Genomic DNA, 16,383 nt, shown 5'->3' with positions numbered 1-16,383 from the left:
AGTTAGCCGTGGCATACGGAGCTCCATTGCAGTCTTTAACACTGGTAGCATGCCGCAACAGTGTGGACGTGAACCGTAAGTGCAGTTGACGGACTTTGAGCGAGGGCGTATAGTGGGCATGCGGGAGGCCGGGTGGACGTACCGCCGAATTGCTCAACACGTGGGGCGTGAGGTCTCCACAGTACATCGATGTTGTCGCCAGTGGTCGGCGGAAGGTGCACGTGCCCGTCGACCTGGGACCGGACCACAGCGACGCACGGATGCACGCCAAGACCATAGGATCCTACGCAGTGCCGTAGGGGACCGCACCGCCACTTCCCAGCAAATTAGGGACACTGTTGCTCCTGGGGTATCAGCGAGGACCATTCGCAACCGTCTCCATGAAGCTGGGCTACGGACCCGCACACCGTTAGGCCGTCTTCCGCTCATGCCCCAACATCGTGCAGCCCGCCTCCAGTGGTGTCGCGACAGGCGTGAATGGAGGGACGAATGGAGACGTGTCGTCTTCAGCGATGAGAGTCGCTTCTGCCTTGGTGCCAATGATGGTCGTATGCGTGTTTGGCGCCATGCAGGTGAGCGCCACAATCAGGACTGCATACGACCGAGGCACACAGGGCCAACACCCGGCATAATGGTGTGGGGAGCGATCTCCTACACTGGCCGTACACCACTGGTGATCGTCGAGGGGACACTGAATAGTGCACGGTACATCCAAACCGTCATCGAACCCATCGCTCTACCATTCCTAGACCGGCAAGGGAACTTGCTGTTCCAACAGGACAATGCACGTCCGCATGTATCCCGTGCCACCCAACGTGCTCTAGAAGGTGTAAGTCAACTACCCTGGCCATCAAGATCTCCGGATCTGTCCCCCATTGAGCATGTTTGGGACTGGATGAAGCGTCGTCTCAGCGGTCTGCACGTCCAGCACGAACGCTGGTCCAACTGAGGCACCAGGTGGAAATGGCATGGCAAGCCGTTCCACAGGACTACATCCAGCATCTCTACGATCGTCTCCATGGGAGAATAGCAGCCTGTATTGCTGCGAAAGGTGGATATACACTGTACTAGTGCCGACATTGTGCATGCTCTGTTGCCTGTGTCTATGTGCCTGTGGTTCTGTCAGTGTGATCATGTGATGTATCTGACCCCAGGAATGTGTCAATAAAGTTTCCCCTTCCTGGGACAATGAATTCACGGTGTTCTTATTTCAATTTCCAGGAGTGTATATAATCATAAGACATCACTGCTGACCAGTAATTGCCGTCAGAAAGCAAAATATTTAGTACTGCCAATAGACATATATAAAAGTACACAACACCATCCTAGCTTTAAAAGATATTGGTTCCTTCAAAAGCAAGGGTAGGTCACTGAGACTCCAGCTTGAGGTGCACCTAGTTGTTGTGAGCCCAAGAGGAGAGAAAGATGAAGGAGGGAGGTGTCAAAGAGGGAGGAACGTCAATGACAGTATACTGATAAGCACTATGCCAGCTTCAATCCAGATATTATGAGAACAGAGTGAGAAATAAAGATAGATTAGAGGTAAAAAATGAATAGTGCAGGAGGGAAAAATGAGAAAGAGGGAAGGGAGAGGAGAGGAGAGCAGAATGAAGATGAAAGAGTAAAGCACCAAACAAAACAAAACTATGGAAATTCCAAGCTACAATAAAATAATGAAATTGCAAAGAATACAAATTACCAACTGGAGGAGTGGTGAATGGAAGACAGGCACATTTAAAGTACATTTGTAATAGAGACTAAGCTATCAGACAAAGTCCTTCCCTGAGAGTAGAAAAACACACATGCAGGGGATCAGTATCCTCTCAAGGCACTGAGGCATGAATGTAGTGAGCAGCAATTGTGGCAGGAGCAGGTAATTGGTATGCAGAAATGGTGTGGGGTGGGATGAATGAGAGGCAGGGTTAGAGTGGGGAAAGATGCTGTAGTGCTGCATGTGGGAGTGTGCAGAGACACTGCAACGATAGGATGAATGGTTGCCAAGTGCCGGGGGCTGTGATAGTGAGGAAAAAGAAAGATAAGAGAAGGAGAGAAGAGGAAAGGACTATGCAGATGTGCTGGGGGGATAGTAGCTGTGTGTGAGGCTGGAGTGGGAACATGGAAGATGATAGAAGCTGAAGGGAACAGTGAATAGCAAAGGCTAAGGCCAGGGGGTGGGGGAGGGGGTGGGGATATGGGAATGAAGAAGTTGTTGTAAGGAGAGTTTGTACCTGTGCAGTCCATAAAATCTGGTGTTTGTGGGCAGAATCCAGATGGCACAGGCTGTGAAACAGTTGTTAAAGTCAAGCAACAGGGTGGTTCGGCTGCCTGTTGGCCACAGTTTGGCAGTGGCCATTCATTCACACAGATGGATTGTTTGTGATCATTCCCACATAAAATGCTACACAGTTTTTGCAGTTAAACTAGCAGAATGCATGACTGCTTTGACAGGCTGCCCTGCCTTTGATAGGGTAAGAGATACCTGCAAAAGGACATTAGCAAGGAGTTAGGAGCATGGATAGAACAGAGATGAAATAGGATGTCATGCAGACTGGATGGACAGATGAATTCCACTGTGAGAGAAGTTTGGAGATCTTTTTCATTTCACATAATGATGAGATGTGATCAAAACTCTGGCAGAAAATGTGATTCAGATTAAAGGTGGGCAAACTCATTCATCTTTGGAAACTAGTTCAATGGTGATCATTTCTTTTTGGGAACCATTCATTTTTATTCATTCACCACACTCTTTTTCCTAATTGTCTGCGTTACATGGATTTTAGTTAAATTTTCAAAAAAAAAAAAAAAATCAAGAATGCACAAGTTTTACTTAAACATGATAAATTCATTGATTATCTGATGTAGACAGATTGTTTACTGTAATTTCCTTGGTTGAATGTGTTCTCAGAATCCATCACATTTTATTTATTTAGCATATGGCTAATACAGAAATATCATTAAATTGAATTATGTATACATATGCACATATTTACACACAAGAAACAACATCACATTAGTTAGGTGATGTGAAAGGCCAGTGACTGCAAGCCAGGCCGAGTGAGCCAGGGACTACCCCAACAGAAGTATGGAATTTGGAATGGGTTTACAACCCTGTGTAGACCACCCTAATTGTCATTCACTTTCAAGGGAATCACGTAAACATGCCAAATACAATATCTTCATTTCAGTTTATTTACAGAAAAAATATATAGTTGTGTGGGCATTACTAGTGTGAAATATCTGTAAGTAAATTGTCATCTGTCAAACCAACATTGATGTTCTTTTCTTCTTTCCTTTGCCCCACTTCGCGACTGCGATGTGGCAGCCACGAGTGCTGTACTGGAACTCGTGGCTCCAGTACAGCACTCATGGCTCCCGCATCGCGGTCGCGAAGTGGGGCCACGGCAGTTCCAGATAAGTTTTACAGTTTGACGATAATTTATGGATTTGTAGTTTTAGCTTGACTGTGTCCACCATGGACAAATGGTAGTTACTGTTATTCTGAAGAAGGTTGGGTTATCCCGACTGAAACCTAGGTAAATTTCTAGGTAAATGGTGCAACTAAGGCTGTTGATTATTAAAATTAAAATTGAAAAATCATTCATGGTTCCTGTCCCCTGCACTCTTGTCTTAATTTTTTGAATCAAAAATGGAAACAGCCACTACACTGAATCACGAAGCAGTACCAATAGACGAAAAATATGATTCAAGTATGAATCAAATCACAAAAATTATGAATAATGGAAGTAAGCAATTCATTTCTAATAAAATAAGAGTATCTTTAAATATGTCTGATTTGTGTGACAAGTTCCTTAAAACAGGTTCTCCACATTGGCATGAGAGGAACAGATTGTGTCCGAGTATTCCCATAAAGTTCCAGGGAAAAAGAGTTTATTAAAGAATAAGTAAGCTTAAAATAAAATATGAGAACCTCATCAAATTTATCTCTCACCCTTAGTAAATAGTAGGTTTATGCATTGTATTATTAAACTTAATACACAATGTGTATCAACAATAAAGTTGAAAGTAAAAAAGTATCTAAGTGAAAGGTTATTTCTGGGACTATGCTTTATATAAGAAGTAAACTAGATTCTGTGCCATTCTATGATTTTCAAATGGAGAGGCACTGCTTCCCCTTTCCCGACATAGCCGAAATCATACACAACTCATTTTTTTGTGTAAAAGAAAAGCAAACAAACAATCAGGTGCCACAGAGGAACAACCAAACTTGAAAAATAAGAGGCTCCCTAAGTGTAGCTTTTATTTTTGGACAAAATGCAAAAATCGAAAGTTTCATGCAGACTTCCTCACAAAATAATTTTAAGACAATGCTTAAAAGATCTTAAAAACTAGTCATTAAAGCAAGCAGATGAAACTTAAAAAATCTACAAATAAAAAAAACAATGGCTGCTCGTTTTGCTTCACCAAAGAAAAAAAAACAGCTTGCCTTGTGATTCGTATGTGTTCTATAGTTGATCAAAATACCAAAGAGATATGCAGTTTTCTCTTTTTCTTACCTCAAAAATATGTATGTATTACACAGGTACACATTCATTTTTACATAACCTATATAACTGTAAAAAAAGGTAAACTGGAACAAGGAACACGTACTAACACAAAAAAGAACAAAACCAGCTGAACAAGACTGGCTGAAGCCAATGGTGAAAGACAGTTCCTGAGAATGAGACTGACCGCAACCGAAGTGAATGGTGAACAACCACCCGACAGGAACAGGACTGACTATGTCTGCCATGAACAGTGCACAACCGTTCCTTAGAAGTCGTTCCTCAGTCTTTCTGTTCACTTCAGTGAACCATTCCTTTGGAACTGTTCATTCACAAATGGCCCAACCCCAATTCAGTTGTTCCAGTCCTGAATGGTACTGGACCATGAGAAGGCACTTCTTTGTGACCAGTCAGAGGGTATGTAGTGGACTGTAGGTGACTGGAAAGACAAAGTGTGGGAAACCTGTTTCCGGGTGAGGTGAGAAGGGTAATTTCATTCTGTGAAAGTTTCAGTTAGACCCTCAGCATAACTGAAGAGTGACTGCTCATCACTACAGAGGTGATGGCAACAACTGGCTAGGCTACATGGAAACAGCTATTTGGTGTGAAATCAGCACTGGCTGTCAAAGTGGTGGTACTATTCAAGACTGGTATGTTTGATGTGGATGGAATACTGGTGGAGCCATCCATGAGGTGAGGTTGATATCAAGAAAGGTAGCTTGTTGGGCTGAGGTGGACCAGATGAAGGAAATGGGGGAGAATGTGTTGACGTTCAGGAGGAACATTGAGAAGGTATCCTCATCCTCAGTCCAGAACATGAAGCCGTGATCAATCAGTGTGAATCAGATTGAGAGTTCAGGATTCTGGGTGGCTAGTAAGGATTCCTCTAGATGGGCCGTGGAGAGGTTGGAATAGGATGGTGCCAAATCTGTGCCCATGGCTGTGCAATGGATTGGTTTGTAGGAGACAACTACAAAAAACAATTCATTGTGTGTGTCACATAGTTGATCATGGTAACTAAGAAGAAGGTCATAGGTTTTGAGTCAACTGAGCACTGGTGAAAGGTAGTATTCAATGATGGAAAAATCCTTAGGCATTAGGTATGTAGTTTAGTGGGAAGTGGCGTCCTCAATGATGACTGGCACACCAGGTGCTAAAAGGACAGTAACTGTGTAGAGTTGGTAAAGGGAATGACCGTTCCCCCTGCCCCCATGGGGGAAGGTAGGTCACGGCTAATAGACTGCAGGTGTTGCTCCCCAAGGGCAGAAATTCTCTCTGTGGGCACCCAATTTCCAGCTATAATGAGACATCCTAATTGGTTGGGTATATGTATTCTGGGAATGTATGAGTGTGGGGTGTGGTGGGGGTGAGAAGGGAGATTCTTCTACTAACTCTTCACAGTTCGCTTCAGCTGGTACTCCACAGCCAAAATGTAACCTCCCTCAATGTCAACCCCCCCATTACAAATGGCTCCATCAGCGTAACTATCAATAACGAACGATAAATTTTGACAGCTGTCACTCATTCCCCACAAAGAACTCCCTTACAGACAGCCTAGCCACCTGTGGTCACCACATCTGCAGTAGAGAGCAACCCCACTCCAGGAATGTCGAGGGTCTCACTGAGGCCTTCACAGACCAAAATTACCATTGCCACCATGTCTAAAAACAGATCTACATCTAAATCTACATCTATACTCTGCAAACCACCATGAGGTGCATGGCAGTGGGTACATTTCACTGTATCAATTACTAGGGTTTCTTCCCATTCCATTACACATGAAGAATTATTCTTTGAATGTCTCCGTGTATGTAGTAATTATTCTAATCTTATCCTCACAATTCCTAAGTGAATGATACACATATGACTATAGTAGATTCCAAGAGTCATCATTTAAAGGCGATTCTTGAAACCTTGTTAACAGACCTCCTCTGGATAGTTTATGTCTATCTTCAGCGGTCTTCAGTTCCTTCGGGATCTTTGTGACACTCTCCCATGGATTAAACAAACCTGTGACCATTTGTGCACCGTTATCTGTATATGTTCAATATCCCCTGTTAGTCCTATTAGGTATAGGCCAAAAACTTGAGCAATATTCTAGAACCGGCCACATGAGTGATTTGTAAGCAATCTCCTTTGTAGATAGATTGCACTTCTTCAGTATTCTACCAGTAAACTGAAGTCTACCACCTGTTTTACCCACAACTGAACCTATGTGATCATTCCATTTCATATTGCTACAAAGTGTTATGCCTAGGTATTTGTATTAGTTGGCCAATTCCAACAGTGACTCATTGATATTATAGTCATAGGATACTATGTTTTCTCCTTTTGTGAAGTGCACAGTTTTAGATTTCTGAACATTTAGAGCAAGTTACCAATCTTTGCACTTTCAAATCTCATCAAGATGTAACTGAATATTTATGCAGCTTCTCTCAGTTAGTACTTCATTATAGATAATTGCATCATCTGCAAAAAGCCTGACATTACTTTTAATATTGTCTGCAAGGTGATTAATGTACAAATGAACAGCGAGGAACCCAGCACACTTCCCTGGGGCACACCTGAAGTCACTTCTACATCTAAGAATGACTCTCCATCTGAGACAACATGCTACATCCTCCCTACCAAAAAGTCCTCAATCCAGTCATAAATTTCGCTTCATACCCCAAATGATCATACTTTTGACAATAAGCACAGGTGTGGTATGGAGTCAAATGCTTTTTGGATATCAAGAAATACTGCCTCTGCCTAACTGCCTTGACGCAAAGCTTTCAGTGTGTCATGTGAGAAAAGTGTGAGCTGGGTTTCAAATGATCAATGCTGGTTGGCATGAGGAGGTCATTCTGTACCTAATTATATTTGAGTTCAGAATATGTTTTAAGATTCAGCAACAAATCAATGTCAAGGATACTGGATGGTAATTTTGTAGATCACTTATACGACTCTTCTTGTAGGCAGGTGTGATCTATGCTTTTTTCAAGAACTGGACATGGTGTTTTCTTCAAGGGATCTATGACAGATTATAGTTAGAAGAGGGACTAACTCAGCTGCAAATTCAGTATAGAATCTGATAGAGATTCCATTAGGCCCTGGAGCTTTGTTCAATTTTAATGATTTCAGCTGTTTCTCAACACCTCTGACACTCATACCAATTTCACTCATCTTTTCAGTGCTACGATGATTAAATTGGTGTAATCCTCCTGGGTTTTCCATTGTAAAGGAACATTTGAGAACAGAGTTAAGTATTTCCGCTTTTGCTTTGCCAGCCTCAGTTTCAGTTCCTGTCTCATTCGTTAGGGACTGAGACTCTAACTTTGGTGCCACTAACGGCCACAATTTCTTTGGGTTTTGTGAAAGATCATTGGCAACATTCTGCTCAGTAGTCATGAAGGCTCTCAAGCAGCGAAACACATTTCATTCAGCATCTCTCTATCTATAATCCTACATTTTGTTTTACACTTATTATGCAGCAACATTTGTTTCTTTAGAAGTTTCTTTACAGTGACTGTATACCATGGAGGTTCCCTCACATTATGAACTATTTTACTGGGTACATATCTATCCAGTGCATGGTCAATTATTCTTTAACTTGAGCCAGAGTTCCCCTACATGCCCCTGACCTGTGCTGAAAGTCAAGTTCCTCATTTAAATGTAACACTACTGATTTTTTATCTAGTTTACTGAACATATATATCTTTCAGACTGTTTTAGTTTTCCTTTGTACTTTGGTAATCATTGTTGCCACAACAGTGTCAAGGCCAGTGATACCAGTTTCAACATGGACATCCCCAAAGAGGTCAGACCTGTTTGTTGCCATTAGATTCAATATATTTTCATCATGAGTGGGTTTCCTAACTATCTGTTCTAAGTAGTTGCCAGAGAAGGCATTTAGTAAGTAGTTTCCAGAGAAGGCATTTAGTAATGTTTCACAAGATGTCTTTTTACACCCACCACTAACAAAACTACAATTTTTCCAATTAATTGCTGGATGATTAAAGTCTACACCAATGATTACAGTATGACTGGGGAACTTACGTACAAGTGATGTTTTGTCTGATATCTTCAGTTACATCAGGAGATGAGTCTTGTACAAATAATCTCACATGCAGCTTCCATTTCTGTCTCGGTGGATTTGAATTTCTTGTCTATTGTGACAAATACATCACCTCCATTTCTGAATTGCCAATCCTTTTGACATACACTTGAATTTTCCACAAAAATCTCACTGCTATCAATTTTACGTTTCAACCAGCTTTCTGTACCTAGCATTATGTGAGATTTACTGCTTTTCATGAGTGATTCAAACTCTGCCAATTTGTTGCAAATGCTTTGGCAGTTTACCATTAGGAATTTAATACTTTCACTTATGGGAGGCATTTATTTCAATCTTACACCAATACTTCTGGGTTTCCTATAGCTGTCATTATCTGGATAGGATGGAGAGTCATCTGATCTAAAAAACCTTTGTGTGCACCCCACACATCATCAGCTACGTCTGTAGCAGCCTCTGAGGTGTATTGTACACCTGGCCCATTTAATGGTGCCTCCAGTTCTCAAACCTATGGCGCAAGTCCAGGAACTCACAGTCTAGCTTGTCACAGAACCTTCGAAGTCTCTGGTTCAGTCCTTCCACTTGACACAGAACCAAAGGACCACAATCAGTTCTGAGGACAATGCTCCAGATTGTAAGCATCATTGAACTCCACATGCAAGGCTGATCTTCTCAACCAACTCTGCCAGTCACTGGAATGATTCATTTAAAACGTCAGAGCCCAGACGACAGGCATCATTTTCTCCAATGTTGCCACAATATTCAGTTGGCTGCACCCTATTCCTTCAATGGCAATGGCCACTGGAATAGCCTCTTCAATATTCTGAATGCCCCCACACCCAGGCGTACACACAGGGTGCACCCTGTGTCCTTTCCTGTCTCTTGTTGCCATCTGCCTAGGGGTTACCATCATTCACTGTATGTTTGAGCTGCTGACAATTAATAGGCCTCTAGCATTTTGCATTTGCCTCCTCAAAACAGGTTTCCCCAAAACAAGTGAAGTGAGTCCCACTGGCTCAGTTTCAGTTTTGGTGAAAGACAGCACCTCAGACTTGTTGGTTAGGGTGATTGTTACAACACCATGCATCCTGCCTGGTCCCCAGCCACACTCTACAGGATAACTAGATCTACCATTGACACACCACTTGCAGCCAGGTGCACAAGTAATGACAGATCCTATATTTTCTGCAGAGGAGACAGGATCCGCAGGAAAGGATGGCACTAGAGGTACCTCCTCTTGCATCGCTATCACGACTCTCAAGAGCTCTTCCAACACACCAATTCGCAGCAACTGCCAATCATTTGACAGTAGTCAGAGCAATTTCCAGCTGCTGTTGAATGTCAACCAACTCATCCCATGTTAGAGAACAGCATTCACAGTGGAGATGAATTTTGGCCCATTCATTGTATTACAGGGCTGTGAATATATAACTTTAATTTAAGCCCACTGATTGTCTTTTAATCTGTTGAGCTAAAAAGTTGCTATTTCCCTATAAGAATTGAAGCAAATATACGAAACGAGATTTCTATTAAGGCAACACAAAAACCTGTGTTAAAAATTACCAGTTTCCCAAAACTTTTTGACGTTTTAATTATAGTTGTTAGCAAACTCAAAACAGAGTCAATTTATGATAACTGCAGATAATATATAGGGCTACTCATCTTTAAGGGAAAACTAGATGCAACACAATATGTTAGTTAGAAAATCTGCTACAGTAACTAAATCACAAATGCCAGTTTACAACAAATTACTCAAATTATGCAAAGGACAATGGTAGCTTCCGAAAATTCTCAAAAAAGCACACTGATTTGCTTTGATGTACAATGGAATTCAGGGGTGACATATTCTTTGGCAGAATAGTGAACTGCAAATGCTCATTAGCTATGAGATAAATTACATATCCAGAACACTCATACTGGTAACTTATGAAAATATGGTTTTGTAAACACTCGAAATTTCCCAAATAAAGCCAGCCTATTTCTCACGAAATTGTACAAAGAAATTAGAGAACAATTGTTTCGAAAGAGGATATGCCTACTGTTCTCAAAAATTTTAAAAGAGCACCATCAGGTTTAAGCCTATTTTTGACAATAATACTACAAGTTTATCACGGCACTCGTGAAAAATTGAAATTTCATTATGTATCACAATACAAATGGGTATTGATACAATCAATAAAAGATTTTGAAGAAGGGATGTGAACAGTAAAATATTCGAATCTAGAACTTCAAATCGGGACACGAGTCTTGTACATGCGGTCTCGCACAACAGAAAATTCCAAAGTCCACTTTTATGTATAAATAAACATGCATATAGCATCGATTTTTCACTTAGCTGATTCTGAGGACACTTCTACATTGGCTTGCTGAAGATAAACACTGCAACATGAGTATCTCAGTCAAAATAACTAAAATATGCAGCACCAATAAAGCATGTCTTCTGCCTGTTGCAGCTAACAGATCCGCAACACCTTGTCTCTCCAGTCACTTACAGTCCCCAACTCCCCCTGTCTGACCACAAAGAAATGCTCTCCTTGTGATTTAGTACCATCCATGAATGGAGCAACCAAACAATGTTTCCTGAGTGTTATGACTACATCTTGTCATGCTGTAATATGAGAAATATGCTCCCCACTCCTCCTACAGCAGAATTTCATCACCTGCCCAATCTACACAATATGTTTGTTCATCAGTATTTCACTTTTGCTATCAGCCTCTTGCTCCATGGCTCATATCCCTTAAAGACCCAGATGTAGGACCTGTCACATACTTCTTACATCTGCCATGTACTCTGGTCCTGTCACAGTGTCTCCTACCCCATCAAAGACAAGTCCAACTGTCAAAGCAGCCATGGTGTCTACTAACAGGCTGCAAACAGTTGATGAAGGTTTCTAGGGTCTCCAGCGGGTGGTAGCATTGATATCTCGCATGTTTTGGGAAGTGTCGTACTAACCATCTTCTGGCGAAGATGGGTAGTATGACACTTCCCAAAACATCGCAAGGTATTAATGCTACCACCCGGCTGGAGACCCAAGAAACCATCAACAGTTTACACCGGAAACGCCTACAGTCACATAGGCTGCAAACACTATGCACATTCTATGAGGGTGTGCTGTAAAGTATTTCCTCCAAATTTTTAATTTTTTCGCAATATCAATTGAGGGACCACATTTTATGCGTATTACTCAGTTGACTTTCCCACTTCATTGGTCCAAGTTGGTACCCTCTGCTGCCAGAGGGCTCCTAATTGGAGTGTGGAACATGGTGGTGTGGAACTTAACTATATTGGTGCTGTAATCAAGTTTCTAACCAATCCACACAAGGAGACCTCATCTTCAGCATACAGATACAAGACCACACGTGAGCACTACGACATCTGAAACAATCCAAAGCCTATGGTTCACTGTCAGCAATCATCCTCAAATATTCTGACTTGGCCCCATCAAATTTTCAACTGTTTACGGAACTTTAAAAATACCTTCAAAGACTTCAAACAGTGGAAACTCCCAGGTGGAATATCGACAACATAATGAAAACATAGATTGGTACTTACCATAAAGATGAGATGTTGAGTGGCAGACAGGCACAACAAAAAGACACTTACACCTAGCTTTTGGCCAAAGCCATCTTCAGTAAAGGAAATACACACACATTCACTCACACAAGCAAGCACACCTCAAACACACATGACTGCCATTTCTGGTAACTTTGACCAGAATGAAACTGTCATGATGCACAGAAGCAGTGATCTGGAGGGAGAAGGAAGGAAAGGGATAGCAGGGTAAGGGTGGGGGGAGGGAAGGACACTGTCTGCTGGACATTACAGATGTTGAGAGGCATTGCCTGTGATCGAGAGCACTGAGGACACTGAAGTGAAGAGTGGCACTGGAGTAGGTGTTGAAAAAATAAATTTAAAGACGTTGCCTCTACCTCTATGCTTGATGGTCCTTGTGTATGTGTTTGATGCATATTTCATTTTAGTATTAGTAATAATGATACTTTTAGTACAGGTAATTGTTGGTAGATTGTTGCTATAGTAAGAACAGGTAGTACTGTCTCTACTGCTGCTGGGCTGCAGAGTTTTAATTCTCGTAATGTGCTGAATCATGTACGTGTGAACCACGTAAAGCCATATTTCAGTATATCAGCTACTGAATCACCCAGCGAGCCAGAAGGAAGACACCAAGGTAGATCCTGGAAGCAGCTGAGACAAATGCAGAATATATCAGATGATGATCAGCCAGTGCGGCACTGACAATGAGGTCTGCTGTTTGACACTGATGAGCTATCAAGATGTGGATGTACAAAATTGAACAAGTTTGTTTATCTCTTGTAAGTAACAAATTAACAAAACAAGCCAAACTTTAAAATTGTTTTCTCTTCCAGAAAACTGATTCAGCTTCTTTAAGTTGTGCTCAAGAATAATGATTCTTCTTTTTGTTTTGAGTTCTGTTTGTAAGTCAGAATCATTTCACATCAAACTGGTGTTTTTTTTTGTTTTTTGTTTTTTTTGCTACAAATGAGTATGGCAGCAGCCACTGATAGTTTTAAACTTACTTTGAAACATAATCTAAGTGAGGTAGAAGAGTAACTCCAGAGCATACATGAGCAACTCAAAATCTTATTGAGTCCATTCCTGTCAATCACACAATATAGGACCCAGATATCTCATGGTACCTATATACCAACATTGTCTTTGTTGATTGCACATGGTGTGCTGGCTCAAACCTTCACAGAAGAAGATACATTCAAACAAGCTGTCACACACTGTCATGATTCTTGCTCTCTCCAGGCCTCACTGTCTTCCTACAGGTGGCCCTATGGATGGTACCACAAGACTCGGCCTTTGCTTCTACTTACTGCATGAAAATTTATCCATCTGCGTGTCTTTTTAAGACACCACACACCTAGATCTCAGAAGACTCAATGTAAAATGACAACTAAATGCCGGCCACAGTGGCCGAGCGGTTCTTGGCGCTTCAGTCCGGAACCGCGTGACTGCTACGGTCGCAGGTTCGAATCCTGCCTCGGGCATGGATGTGTGTGATGTCCTTAGGTTAGTTGGGTTTAAGTAGTTCTAAGAGACTGATAACCTCAGATGTTAAGTCCAATAGTGCTCAGAGTCATTCAACAACTACGTAGTAGCACGACACAATTGATGTTCAGGGATCAAAACTGTTAACCAATGATCAACATTAATGAAACTACAGTTCAGTCATTGACTGTATGGGAACTAGTGTGGAAAGGACAAGCACAAGACTTTAAGTCATGTATACTTTCATTTATGTTGAGTAGCATTAATGGCTTATAAAATAGAAATCAACTGTTTTTTAGATCTTCTACCTCACAACATTATTATAAACACTTTTGAGACGAGCGACGTAGCTCCTATGTCGGTCCGACAGTACCCCAAAAAGACGATCGACGTAGCTCCTACGTCGGCCGATTATCAGCGATGTTAAAGACTCCCAGCGCATGACTTTCATATTATGTAGGTTTAAAAGTACTTTCTGGTTGTCCTAGTACCAAGAAAAAATCATACATGGCAGCATATGTCACTGTTGGAGGTGGTGCAGGAGTATATTTTGAGTCATTTGCTTTGCCGCGCTCACGCTCGACTTACAACAGGCGCGCAGCAGTTCGAAACTTTAGATTGTCGTCGGCTGATAGCTTTGCGCTTTATTTTCGTCATGGCCTTGCAAGATGAAGAAATAGAGTTTTTACTGAACAATAGTGGTTCAGAATTAGATGAAGAAATTGCAGATTTTGACATTAGTGATGGTAAGCTATTTTTTGTTCACATTTTCCGTAATTCAGTGGTTTGATTCCTGATCAGAAAAAAGATAATTTTATTTTTACGAATTTTCTTATAGATGAAAATGATCCCTCGGATAGTGAATCATCAGGAAGACATGAAGATGAGGTTGTTGACATTGTTGTCACAACAAATGCAACTGGTCATTGCAATTTGCCATATTCTTCTGGCCAGTGGACAGATGACGATACAATCACTCCCCAGCTTCCTGTTTTTCTGAATCCTGTGGAATTCAAGATGGGATTGACCAACATTCTTCAGTGTTTGTTTGTTTCACATACTTTTTTGATGAAGAACTGGTGATACTGATCAAACGAGAGACAAACTGCTACGCTAGAATGACAATAGAGACACTAAGTGCTACAGGAAAACTGAAGCCTCAGTCAGTGTGGCATAAGTGGACGACATTGAAACTCGGTGAACTGTATAAATTTTTTGGTATTATTTTGCATATGTGCCTAGTCAAGAAACAATAACTGTCTGACTACTGGTCAACAAATCCCGTGTTGGAGTCCTCATTTGCAGCAAAGTGTCTGCCAAGAGATAGATTTTTGTCAACTCTACGAATGTTACATCTCGTAGATAACGCAACATATATTCCTAAAAACCAGGTAGGTCATGATCCTATTCATAAGGTAAGACCTATATTCGACAGATGCATGACCCAAAGTGGAAAGGCTTACAAGCCAGGCGAAAATATTACTATAGATGAGGGAATTTTCCCTTTTCATGGTAGACTGAGTTTTAGAGCGTATATGAAAAATAAGCCTAATAAATATAGCGTAAAATTTTTTATGGTATGTGAAAGTGAAAGTGGGTACGTCCTGAACTGTGAAATTTATTCTGGGAAACAGTCTAATGCCGATAACAGCATTTTACACATTGTAGACAGATTGTGTCATTGGTTCCATAATAAAGGTCACACATTATACATGGACCGATTTTACACCAGCCCTGATTTACTGGATTATTTGTGGGGGCAAAGAACTAAGGCAGTTGGTACCATGCAGAAAAATAGAGAAGGACTACCAAGGGACCCTGTTGGTCACAAATTGAAAAAAAAATTGAACTTTCTGTTCTGGCAGTAAGTTGGTGTTCACAATAAATGTGCTTTCTGTGCTGTCATATTTCACTGACAAGCTGGCTTTTGGATTTAGACTCTAGAGCAGTCATGATGTAACAATATTTATAAATGAAACATTTATATACGAAATGGGAGCTAGCCCACAACTGAACCTTGTGACTTCTAAATAATCATTCCTAGGTCTGGCGTTATAGATCCTCTACTTTCAACAAGATAGGACTAGACACACTTTGCTTTTGCTCTAGTCAAATAGTGTGTGAACACTACCCTTGATTCCACATCATTCTAATTTCCAGTCAAGTAGAAAGTGGTTTACGCAACACAATACCTTCAAGAGATCTCTAAATGCTCCTGTGACTTTTTAGGACTAATATAAAGACAAATAATTTTTTCCCCAGCAATTAACTAAAATTACTATCAACTTAACCTATAATTAAAGCCGTAAAGATTTATTGTCATGTTTGTATTAAAATTTCAGGAAGTAAATTTGAGTTGGAACAACTTCTTCAAAGAATTCTGAAAATACTGGAAGAAGAGAAATTGAGTAGTAGTTTCTTACACCTTTCTTCATCTCTCTTGAATATTGTCTTACCTCTGCAAACAGGCTCTAGGAAACATCTGTGACAAAATAATTGCTGCATTATTGAGAATGTTGTCATTAACAGATTATCCATTTTTGAAAGTAGATGGTACATCCACAAACTCAAGGCCAGGAAAGAAAATTGCCTCCACAGTCTTTCACTGAATCTATCTTTAGTCAAAGATGTGCGAGTTAACTTCCCCAATAGACTTTTCATCGCTTTCCCAACAATAAATTACCACACTACATCACCTCATGTTATCAATCAGCACATCACGCTATGTCTTGTCTATTATATTTTGTACATCACTGTGTGTATGTTTTGTACAAGAATAATTACTGAACTGG

The 16,383-nt window shown here is 41.0% G+C and overlaps 1 protein-coding gene across 4 annotated transcripts in view; it reads right to left on the bottom strand.

Moving 5' to 3' along the window:
* LOC124619414 (minichromosome maintenance domain-containing protein 2-like) overlaps nt 1-16,383 on the bottom strand; it is a 284,363-nt gene that overhangs the window by 159,172 nt on the left and 108,808 nt on the right. The window lies entirely within an intron of this gene.

Source organism: Schistocerca americana, chromosome 6 (genome assembly GCF_021461395.2).
Source record: "Schistocerca americana isolate TAMUIC-IGC-003095 chromosome 6, iqSchAmer2.1, whole genome shotgun sequence".
NCBI lineage: Eukaryota > Metazoa > Arthropoda > Insecta > Orthoptera > Acrididae > Schistocerca > Schistocerca americana.
This window is presented reverse-complemented; position numbering and strand designations above follow the sequence as displayed.